This window comes from Pseudoliparis swirei, chromosome 20 (genome assembly GCF_029220125.1).
Source record: "Pseudoliparis swirei isolate HS2019 ecotype Mariana Trench chromosome 20, NWPU_hadal_v1, whole genome shotgun sequence".
Classification (NCBI taxonomy): domain Eukaryota; kingdom Metazoa; phylum Chordata; class Actinopteri; order Perciformes; family Liparidae; genus Pseudoliparis; species Pseudoliparis swirei.
This window is the reverse complement of record NC_079407.1, coordinates 5,882,039-5,894,064: the sequence shown is the minus strand read 5'-3', so window position 1 is coordinate 5,894,064 and position 12,026 is coordinate 5,882,039. Positions and strand designations below refer to the sequence as shown.

Here is a 12,026-nt window from a genome sequence, read left to right as displayed (position 1 = left end):
TGATAAAGGATATAGAGTTTAAAATCTTGAGCTCAAGTAGTAGGTACATAAAAAGATATTCTGCAATATAAGTAACGCATGATAAAGATTATAGAGTGTGTGAAAAAAACTCCTGTTATGTTGAAGCTGTGAGACGTGTGTTTTTCTTTAAATCCCAGCTGTGCTTGATGAACTGCGTGCTTATTGAAATGAAGTTGTCGTGAGTTATGGCCATTAACTCACGTTCACCCTGACCTGTGTATGTTGCTTTAACGTGTTATAGCTTGATAGATAAATAACTGAATATATGACTTTAGGGGACCCCGAACTCAGATTAGTGACCTGGTTTAAGATAAAGACTAAAGACGTTTCACAGACCCCTGACGAGGGTCTGCGGCGGTTTGGCGGTTGACAACAAGAGGCCTCATAAACAACAGGTGTGCAGACGACCTTTTGTCTTAAGACTGTCTGTGATTGGAGAAACTAAATGTTGTTGTCAACAGTTAAATAAGCCTCTACCCATAGTTTAGAAATAGCTTATAAAAAACGGGGACCGATTGACTAGAATTGTATCATATAAAAGACAGAACTGTGTCACAAACTGCAGACAGGAACCTTGGGGAGGCCAAGTGAGTGTGTATGAGAGTGTGTGTGAGGGTGTGTGTGTGTGAGTGAGTGTGTGTGAGTGCGTCCGAGCGCGCTCTTGGAGCATGTGTCATTTGTTGTGAACTCGGGTGTGTTGCTTTAACTATTTCGAGAAAAAGGGAAAGCGTGGATTAACAAGGGGGAGATTGATAAAACTGGGAACGCTACCTATATTATTAATACATTAAAACAATGTGATTCTGAAGCTGGAGAGATGGACTTAAAAGGAATAAAAGTTCCGCTGGGGAACAATTAAATATCATTATATATAAACCAATGAGCATTTTGTGAATGTTCTGTTGATGCGCTATACGATAAATATAATACGCACTTCTAAGCTGATAAGACAGGAGCGAAGGGACAGATAGCATTGAGGCACGAGGGCTAGCCTTCAGCTAACCACGTGGACAGGAAGGACGAGGCAGGACATAGGGAAAGATCAGACAAGAGTGCCTCAAGGTACAGGATAGAAGGGAGACACAGTGGTCAGGAGTGGTACTGCACCCACAATACGAGATAGGGCCTCTAGAAGTAGGGAGACTCATACCCCAGTGGGCAGATAGGCTACTTCAGGGAATTAACCCATGGACACCATCGTGTTGCCAAAGTTAGGTATATAAAATAAAGATTAATGTAGCACACACATACTTCATTAACCAACCAAGGCCATAAAATGGAAGAGAGTAGGTGAGAAAGCATTCGACAAAATAAATAGAGCAGTTACGTGCAGAAAAAGCTAGACAAATTGAAAATAATGAAGATGCATGCTCCAACTAAAAACTGAAAAAGTGCTCAGCTGCACACTCTGCTGCGTGCCCTCACAAAAGCGCTGCCTTCACAGGACGGAGAGCGGCCCCTCCCCTACCCACTTCGCTGCGCGCGCCGCACTCACAAGTCAGAGAGCAGCCCCGCCTCCACCCAAACTTGAGCTCTCCGCCGTGCGCGCTGTCGCTGTGCGCACTACTGTTACAAGACAGGAGAGCCAGAACAGTGACTGAAGACATCGTTTGATGATAATTATTAATTGAGAGAGTGCACGACCATATGTTTATTTTTTACAATTTTTTAGGGATATGAATTGTTAATTAAAAGATATTTTTATTATAATTTTTTTCCTCAGTCTCTTAAAGATTTGACCCCTTTCAATCATAACTGCAGTTTTTGTTCAGCCACAAGGCACCTCCCTAAGCAGTTAAGATATGGAGACAACTAAGATAATGGTTAATGTTTCTAAGCTAATGACGATGCCACCACTGAATGGTGAGGGAGGAGCAGCCTATTTAGGTAGAATGAGAGAGTTGTGGAACAACAAACTGGGGGAAGATTTTCTTGAGGATAGCTTGACTGAACAGTTATTCAGGATGTCAATAGAATCATCTGTGACTGTGACCATAAAGACTGAGCTGAAAGGGACAGGAGGACTAATAGACATGAACTTCTATGACTGGGAAGCTCAGGTCAGACGCCAGATAGATAAAAATAAACAGAGTAGGGAAAAGATGAACCTGACCAAAGCAGAAGCAAAGCAAATGTCACAAACCTCGGTGCAGCAGACAGCAGCACAGTCACCTGGACCTTACGTCCCATATAATCCATATCCAGCCCCTCCGCCAGATCCATATGCACTGGTCTATCAACAGCCACAGCAAGCCGCGTTAGCACCACCTCAAGCCCAGTTCCCGCAACCTTATTATCCGCAACAGGCGGGTCAACAGCCCATAAATGGGGCCTCACATCATTGGGAGAACAGCACTAAAAGAAGGAGAGGAGTGAGGACTAAGAGGGGTAATAACTGGGGCTTCAGAGGAAGTAGATATTATAACTGTTTCAACTGCGGTCAGCCAGGACATTGGGTAGATGCGTGTAGTTTACCACCACAGGGTCAGCAATCTCAGTCAGAACCACAACAGTACCCCTATAATGTCTATCCCCCGCCCACACAAGCACCCAACACATAGCCACAGCCACAAGGCAACAGTGATCCACGGCACCAGGCCCGGACCAGAGACACAAAATTAGGCGTACCCAGATCCAACAGCTGACAGCGAACTGTATCCACTGAACAGAAGTGTGCCACGCCCACTAGTCAGCCAATGATTCAACTGGAGACTAAAGAGACACTGAACAGGACGCAAAGCGTCCGGTGGGACAGAGTAGATGATGATGACATCACACCTCTGCATGACAACAGCCAGCAGTGGAGACTTTGGTTCAAAGTCCTGCATCCCGACTCGCCACCAGGGGACCAAAGACATTGTGCCCTTAACTCCTCCTTGATACAAGATGAGATCTGAGATCCTGAGGGACTGCCTGCAACACGAGATTGAGGTTCATGAAAACCCAACTGTGGAGGCTTGGAGATCTATGCAGAGCAGCAAGGAGTAGCAGCGGCCGGTGAATGAACACCAGAGCTGCAGATTGTATGCAGTCGTTGACACCGCAGCTCCACATCACAGTGTTGGTCCAGAGTGGAGGCACAGAGAAGAACAATGGTGAAAGCAGAGGTTGAGGCTACGGACTGGGTGCACACACAAAATAAACACTTGCATTACTCCACATCTGAGAACATATACAGAACTGCACACACATCGGAGGTCCAGTTAGTATTAGAGACACATGCTTAGACACACACATAGTAGAGAGAACACTGATCATGGGGACACTGACAACATGCTAAGCTTATTTCCAGACACTTTGTGGACTAAAGGGTGAACTGATGTGTGACTGATTCCGATAGCTCCCGTAGAGATAGAGTTAAAACCGCGTACGATTCCAATTTAATCGTCACCAGCATCCCTTAAGGATGGAACAGACTTTAGATATATATTTTTAAACCATAGAATGGCTGTTATAGGCAGGTGTACTGGAGCGGACGAGGGCTCCCTGGAATACATTAATTAATTCATTTCCTAACCCTTGAAAATGGGCCTTGATTTGGGGCCAATAAATAAATTTGTAACCTGTCCGTTAACAATTATGCCGACTTATTATGACATTCCTAACCCAAGCAAGATGAACGCTGTGGGTCCAGACAAGACATGGTTCTCCTGCAATGATTTGGCAGATGCATTTTTTCTTTTCTTTTTGCTTCTAGATTTTGACTGCTTATTAGTATTATTATTATTGAAAAGGATGGATTTAGGAATTCCATCCTATTTCAAAAGGGGGAAGGGAGCGACTTAACATGTGTTTTAGACAGTGAGAGAGAAAGAGGAAGATAAAAGGACAGAAAGAAAAGGTTGTTTTTGACCTAGAAGCTGGCTCGACAATCTATGTTGACGCCAGAGTACGCAGAGGAGGGCCAGACGAGTACAGACCAATAGATCAGATAGCAGTAGGTTTAGAATCAGGATGTGGACTGTCTCAACTATGTGCATTTCAACAACTTGACATGACCGACAGGAATGCAAGGACAGCTAATGACTTATTAGAGCTTTTGCACTCCATGATGTTGTTAAATGTGCCGCTCACGGTACTTCTTTTGATTTTGTATTGTATGGTGTTGTATCAGGCAGGAGATGTTCATGAACACTCCGTGAAGGGAGTGAGGACATTGATCCTGCAGCCTCCATGAGGGCTCTCGTGGAGGTTGAGTCGACTGCCTCTCAAGAGGAGCAGTTAAGGTTAACAGGGTGCTCCAGTCTCATACGGGTTGGTGGTAGCACCTGTTTCACTCCTTCCTCAGTTGGTTTTGGTGGCTCATGGTGATTTCCATGGAGCCAGGGGGAGGTGGTGGAGGCTTTGCAGGCTACCTGGTGGTCTCGATGCGGGTTACCCACAGTCAACAATCCTGTGCGATCAGGCGTAAGTTGCGGAGCACGACATGAGAAAGTCGCACATCGCTCCGATAGGCCATATTCCAGCTCCAAGACAGCCATAGTGTTATTTGATTTCATTGATATAATCAGACCGGTAAGCAAAACAATATGTGTTGGTGGTGATTGACAGATTCAGCAGAGGGGGGGAAGCCGCCCAGCAGCCAAAGCTGAGGCTATAACTGGAGCTTAGTTTCTAACCAGAGAAGTAAGTCAATAATCAGTTCTGATAAGAAGTGCTAATCTGTTTTTATCCAAGGTATTGTTGGAAAAGTGTGTCTTTTAGGTTCCGGCGGAGGATATAGAGACTTTCTGCTGTCCTGATGTCAGTGAGGAGCTCGGTCCACCACTGAGAAGCCAGAACAGCAACCAGTCTTGATTTTGTCAGGTGAGTAATTTGTTGTGTTTTTTGACAACACGATAATGAATAAATATGTCTGTCATTGAGGGTCAAACAGAGGTTAGATGGGGGTATCATGCCCAGTCCCAGGGACTGGTAGAGAGAGAGAGAGAGCTAGTGGTACACTGAAAGCAAAGCTAGCCAAAATCTGCAGGGAGACTAGAATGGACTGGCTGACGGCTCTGCCGTGGGCATTAATGAGCATGAGAATACAAACTAACCGTAGTACACAGTTAACTCCCCATGAGAGGCTGACCGGACGGCCTCGGCCCGTAACGTACCAGGGAGACCTCATAAAGGTCCCCGTGGGAGCTGTTAGCCAAAGAAATACAAAGCTATTTCCAGGGAGCGGCAGGTAGGCAGGAAGCACTGTTTCAACAGGTGGAAGGAGCCACGGAGGAGAAGCACGTCGGCCCAGACCCACAGGAGGAGGAGGTCCATCCGAGGAAGGGGGATGAGCCACGTCAGACTGGACCCCACCTGATGGGACTGACCACGCCCGCCGCAGTGGAGAGAAAGCACGGAACCACATCACACACTGCACCGAGGCAGAAGCACCTGAAGGAAGGCCAGAGGAGAGGAGACCATCACGGCAAAGCCCTGCCGGCCACAGAGGAGAGGAGAAGCAAGGCGTGGCCAATCCACACCAGAACACCAGCAGCCGGCTGAGGGAGCTGGAGAGGGGGATGACCTTCACACTCACAGAGAGGAGGAACACAATATGGGGAGCCCAGCTGAAAGAACAATGCCCGTCTCATGGAACCCTCAAGAAGAAGACGTGGTCCCTAGCAATAGGAGGTAACAGCCATTATCGGACTAAAGGTCAGATTGACCTGCGATGATGTCGGTTCATCAGGGTGTCTCTAGAGAACCCTGCGATTCTGATAAATGTGTTTTATAACCTAATATTGTTGTGGCTTGCATTTCTTATCAGGTCTAACCACCTGAGAAAAACAGCATATTCTGCCATTGACTAGTCGAGTTGCCTTAAGTGACATTAGTAGAGTAACCCTTATAAAAGGGCATTTCTGTTTTCTTATGTGTTGTGATAATAATCGATAACAAGATATAAGCAATAACACCCCAAAGGACCCGACCCCAAAGAAGACCTGCAGCAGCTCATGCATTCATCCACCAGGTGCTAGTAACCTGATGCATGAGTGGTTCCTGCTGTACGCAAAGTACATGAACCAGAAGAGTCAAAGGAGCAACAACATTTTCGGTCTGGTGAGAGACCTCTGTCTCCCAAGGGGGGAATGTGCTGGTTAAAATGGTTCAAATTGTGTGCTTCCACAACAATAGGGTGTATTACATTTTTACATTGTGTTATATTAGGCTTAAATTACATCTAAAAGATGATTCAGAGGGCACACACAGCTCTCTCCCTCAGACAAGGGTCAACAACGCCAGACAGAGACAGACCCAGCGGCCTTGTGCTGCTCCAGTCTGAACCGGTAGAGAGGAGACTGCAGAGAGGACCAGGAGGCTCAGACACAATAACGATAAGAGAGACGAGGGGGGAGACGTCAGCAAGAAACCTCACATTCCTTAAAGTAACCGGCGTGGACTGGGACAGGGGTCACACTGAGTGACGAGAACTAATGGAGAGGATGGGGACGATGGGGAGCAGATAAGTATCAACGGCGACGGATCCGAGGAAGAAACCGAATTGGACGCTCCCTTCCTGTACATATAACTTGCGAAGGTTTGATCATATCCCATATAGTGCACACAAGCACACACTTAAAGAGGCGTGAGACTGTTATGATAGGTAGGTTTTTCATACTGTTTTTGTATTGGCATACTATGTGCTCAGAGGAATATCCAGTAGAAAGGAGAGGGTTACAAATACCTGGAGACAACGGTTCTCTAGTACGAGGAATATAAAGATCCTGGATATAAGAGGGTTCAGCTTAGCTTCTTTTGACATCTTTCAAGTTTTTGGATATCACACAACACTTATTTCTACTTAAAATGTTCAGATCTCCACCCTGTCACTGATCGAGCCAGTTCTTCTAGATTTATATTAAATTGAGTTACATAATGAATTATGTAAAAATGGGGATTGTTAATATTAATCTGATTTATTGAAGGGACCGTAATGTCTAGGTTCCGGCAAAGCACCAGAAGAGACGGCACTTTGCCTGTGTGGAGAGAGAGATATTGTGTCTGCAGCTCAAGGATAGCTACACGCCTGACAGTATTCAACATTCACACTTGTTATCAGTATTTACACATACCAAGAGGGGCACACGGCCAACAGACAGCCCCCACCCGGGGGTACGAGGGATGGGATATGCACCTGTGACGAGATCTGGGTATAAAAGATGGAATCTTGATGTGCTAAAGGAGAAGTGTGGTTTTCGGGCTTCAACTTGCATGTTGAGGAGAGCTCCCCGTGGTTTGTACTTTGCTTTTGATCAGTGAATAAATGTCTCCCTAATGGAGAGAACTACAGCAGACTCGGATTATTGTATAAACTCTTCCAGGCGGTCAATTCTGAATTACGTTACAGTATCCATTTTATTAATGATTAATCCATTTTGTATTTTATTATTCATCATAATCACAACTCTAATTTTTAAGTTGTTGATGTCATAATGCATGACTAGACTGGATATATTGTATACCTGTTTAACACTTCATGACTAAAATGTTGTGTTCTAATTGTTCCATTACCCAGGTTTACCAATACTGGTATCAGTTTTATTAATAATTAATCCATTTTGTATTACTATTCATCATAATGATCATAATCACAACTCTAATTTTTAAGTTGTTGGTGTCATATTGTGACTGTTTGTATACCTGTTTAACACTTTTTTTGGTATTCGTCAATAAAGCCTTCTGAATTGTCCTTGTATGCATTAGTGATTTGTTTCAAATATATAATACTTGATTAAACAAATTAGGTTTATGTAAAATGTCCCCTTAACTTTATATGTAATAATACATAAGGTTTATGTATGAATTTGCATCAATTTAATTTAATCAAATCTCATAAGGATTATTCAATTTATTCAGACTGACTCAATGGGATAGAAAAGCATAATGTTTAATTAGATGGTTTACATTGAACTTATGTAATGAAATTACATGGAAAATGTACATGTAATTGAAATACTTAGTCAAGGTTTTTTGGATAATTATTTTTTTGAGTGTACTTCTCGGTCAAATTCAGGGTGTAAAAACAATGCGGGACGACTGAGGGCCTGTGGTTGGCAGGTCCATCTTTCAATCAAGTGAAGAGATCAGTGGTTCAATCCCCGCCCTAGTCGATGTGTCCTTGAGCAAGACACTTAACCCCGAATTGCTCCCCATAGCTGGTGTATGAATGTAAGTCGCTTTGGATAAAAGCGTCAGCTCAATGAAATGTAATGCGTACGGTGACTCTGTTATTATTGCAACAAAGTCAACGCAGCTCCTCACAGCCTCTCAGCTATCAGCCAACAATATTTAAAATAGTGTCACAATAGCATCCTGTCGTCTGTAGCCTAATTATTAGAAGGAGAGCATGGAAAGGAAACCGGTAAAGCTCTGGGTTTCAACTGAGACTCAAATCCCACTTCAACTCAGATGCAATGCCACCGATCTCAGGGATCATAAGAACATAAATCCAGGAACATATGGCAGTATCCCTCCCAAATAGGATGCAGTGGATGTTGTTGCTTTTTTGTGTGTGTCATCTCTCCATCCAAATAAAACCAATTCAAAGCTTGTGGCTGCCATATTAAATCTTGTGATGCCAGTTATAGCAGATTAGTGGTGTTTCATGCCTGCAGCATGTAGAAAATAAAGCACACACACACACACGCACACACACACACACACACACAGGACGCCCTGCGTTAGCTCGAAAAGTGGGGGTCTTACTTACCAGCAACGCTGCCGGACAGATGAGCTGCGATCTCCGCAGCGAGCCTCTTGTGACCGGACGAAGATGTTGCAACCAAGTTCACGTTGCTTTTTGGTGACACGCGCTGCGTGGGCAAACGATAAATACCCGTCGTCCGCCAGTAGCGCGCGCACACCGGGGGAGAAGCACTGATGTCATGTGAGCATCTCAAAAGAAGTTTATCTTTCGAGAACAGTGTAGCAGGAAACAAGGAGCGCGCGCGCCAACCACAGGGCACACTGTTCCGTTGGTGGGTCGACGGGGGCAGCTTTTACTGTTACAGCACGTTCTCCCCGCCCTCTCTCTCTCTCTCTCTCTCTCTCTCTCTCTCTCTCTCTCTCTCTCTCTCTCTCTCTCTCTCTCTCTCTCTCTCTCTCTCTCTCTCTCTCTCTCTCTCTCTCAGCGTGAGAGGACGTGAGTTTGTGGAGCAGAGGCGAATTGTTTGGCTAACGGTGTTTTCCCCGTTAAAAAGTGGCGTTTTAAGAAGGTATGTTTGTTGTGAGTGTCTGTGGATTCACCTGAATGTCTGTGTGAGTGTGTGAGTTCACGGAGGGTTTTGTTTGTGTGTCTGTGTGCGCGTTAGCGGCGTGCGGCTAGCGGGGAGCTAGCGGGGAGCTGGAGTCATGGAGGACATGAGCTTCCTCACCCGGGAACACGGCATTAGAGTAGCGCCGAGTTTCCCGTGCTCGGAAGAGGAGGTGGGGCTGGCAGTGGGCGACGTGGTCGGCGACGGCTGCGTGCGGTCCGCTGCCCGTATGAACGGAGCGGTGGTGCTGTTTTTAGACAGCGTGACGAAAGTGAACGAGGTGGTGGTGTCGGGGGTGGTCATCAGCGGCATGTATGTGCCGGTGGCGCCGCTGGCCACACCGTCGGTTCGGGTCACCGTGGCCAACGTGCCTCCTTTTATAAAAGAGGAGGTGATCTTGAAGGAGCTGGTGAAGCACGGGAAGGTGGTGTCCCGGTTGAGGAAGATCCCCTCAGGGTGGAAGTCCTCCCGGATGAGGCACGTGTGGTCCCACCGGAGGCATCTCTCATGATCCTGAACAACAGGGGAGAAGAGCTCTGCCTCCGGGTGTTCATCAGGGTGGCGGGCACAACTACCCCATCTACATCTCCTCAGGGAGCGGAGGTGCTTCATCTGCGGGCGAGAGGGGCACATAGCCAGGGACTGCCACCGGTGGAGAGCTGCTGAGCAGAACGCCAGCAGGGCGGCTCCTCGGGGGCAGAACCAGGGGGGTGCGGAGGGCACGGGGGGTGCACAGCAGGGGGCGGAGGGGGAGCAACCAGGGACCCAGAGGGGGGAGGAGAGGGAGCAGGCAGGAGCTGGAGGCTCCCAGCAGGATGAGGAGAGAGAGCAGGCGGAGATGGGGGGTGCCCAGCAGGTTGTGGGGGAGGAAGAGGAGGGGGGCACTGGTCCAGTCCAGCAAGGTGAGGAAAGAGAGGGGGAGACAGTCACAGGCCAGCAGGGTGAGGGTGAGGAGATGGAAGAGGAGGAGGGGAGAGAGGAGGGAGGGGCTGGTGTAGACCAAGAGGTTGTGGAGGAGAGGAGAGACGAGGGAGAAACGGTCATAGGACAGCAGGGTGAGGTTGAGAGGAGAGAAGAGGGTGGGGCTGGGGCTGAGGTGGCCCGAGAAGGTGAGGAAGAGGACAAAGGAGAGTCAGATGAAGAGAGGGGGGCAGGTGCCAGAGAGGTGGTGCTGTCGGACAGTGAGGTGGACATGGAGGGGGAGGAGGAGAGCCTCAGAGTCCCCCGGCTAAAGAGGAAGAGTAGGGAGGAAGGAGAAAACCCACAGGCCAAGAAGGTGGCGGGCAGGCGGAGGTCGAAGAGGAGGGCGGAGCCAGAGTACAGCTCGGAGGAGGGGGAATACATCCCTCTTCCACATTACAGTGTGGAGGAGTTGAAAGACTTCCTCCGCAAGACAAAGCAGATGTGGCATGTGAAGGTGAAGGACTACTTCTGCCAGGACAAATTCTTCCTCTCTGCCACCGTCCTCACAATGAGGGACGAGAGAGGAGCCTTCACGCAGCAGGAGTTCTTCAGGTTGAAGAAGATCCTGTGCGACCTCAAGAAGGTGCTGCTGGTGGAGGACGAGGAGACGAGGGCGAGAGGCGACGTCGACTGAGGGCAGGACACCTCCTGGCCTCAGTGGAGCAGTTTTTGTTTTTTGTTATGAAAGAACCTGAGCACCATGAACAATTTTCTTTTTCAGGATTGGTGCTGCAGATAAAATGGTTGGAGTTGATTGCAATTTGGTTTATGTGGTGCACAGTTTGAAATAAAGTTTTTTTCAAAATCTCAAATCTCTCTCTCTCTCTCTCTCTCTCTCTCTCTCTCTCAACGCGGCGACGCATGCGCAGGTGGGCACGCGCGCTGGAGAGAACAGATCCAAATTCCATGTCTTTAAAAAAATAAAAATAAAATACAAGCTGAAACCTGAAGGCGCTGCATGGCGTTGAACTTGAAGCACACAGGTCATCGAAATGCTCCACGTGATCTCCAGGTTATTGTGAATATGTGCCACATGCCTCCTCGATGTGCTTCAGACTGGACTTTTTTATCCCACAGGGCACAACATCTGGAAATACTTTGCTTTTTTTCTCTCTTTTTTCTTCCTTTTAAACCTCTGAATGTAACAGCTAATATAAGAGAAACGCCGAGACGAGCAGCGGTGGAAGAAGTAGGTTACAAGTGAGGGTCCTGCATTGGACATGTTGCTCCAGTAAATGGAAGCATAGCAGGACATGTCAGGAGAGCCTCACCTGTCAAGTAGGCACGTGCGCAGATAGAGCCCTAGTGGTGCTCAAGCACCAGCCCTTTTGCCCTGGATGAGAAAAGGGCCCTTTCTGCTGGAGCCCTTTTTTTTCATTCATCAGCATTTAAGAATAAAAATGACTCTCTGTCATCAAGTCCCCCCAAATGTGTTTTGATATCCGACGGGGCATTTATTTGAGTTCTTGTGAGAATTTCGCCCCGACATGCTTGTACCACATTGTTTTATGTGGTATGTGGCAGCGGACTCTGGATTATTATCAATCCTCATCCTCCTCGATCTGAGCGCCGCCTTCGACACCATCTCCCACTCCATCCTCCTTGATCGACTAGCCTCCATTGGAATTTCAGACACACCCCTTTCATGGTTTCACTCGTATCTCTCTGGCCGTACTCAGTTCATTCAGTTAAAATCATTCACATCACACCTCCCCTCTCCTCCGGTGTTCCCCAGGGCTCTGTCCTTGGTCCTATCCTGTTTATCATCTACCTCCTCCCACTTGGACTCATTTTCCGCAAACA

At 47.2% G+C, this 12,026-nt stretch overlaps 1 protein-coding gene across 4 annotated transcripts in view; it reads right to left on the bottom strand.

Moving 5' to 3' along the window:
- st3gal4 (ST3 beta-galactoside alpha-2,3-sialyltransferase 4) overlaps positions 1–8,981 on the bottom strand; it is a 39,018-nt gene extending 30,037 nt beyond the window's left edge. For all 4 annotated transcript variants that reach the window (XM_056441734.1, XM_056441735.1, XM_056441733.1 and 1 more), the window contains exon 1: positions 8,717–8,981. The gene's annotated coding sequence lies outside the window, so the exon portion shown is untranslated. The remainder of the gene's footprint in view (positions 1–8,716) is intronic.
- Between the last annotated feature and the right edge of the window lie 3,045 nt (positions 8,982–12,026).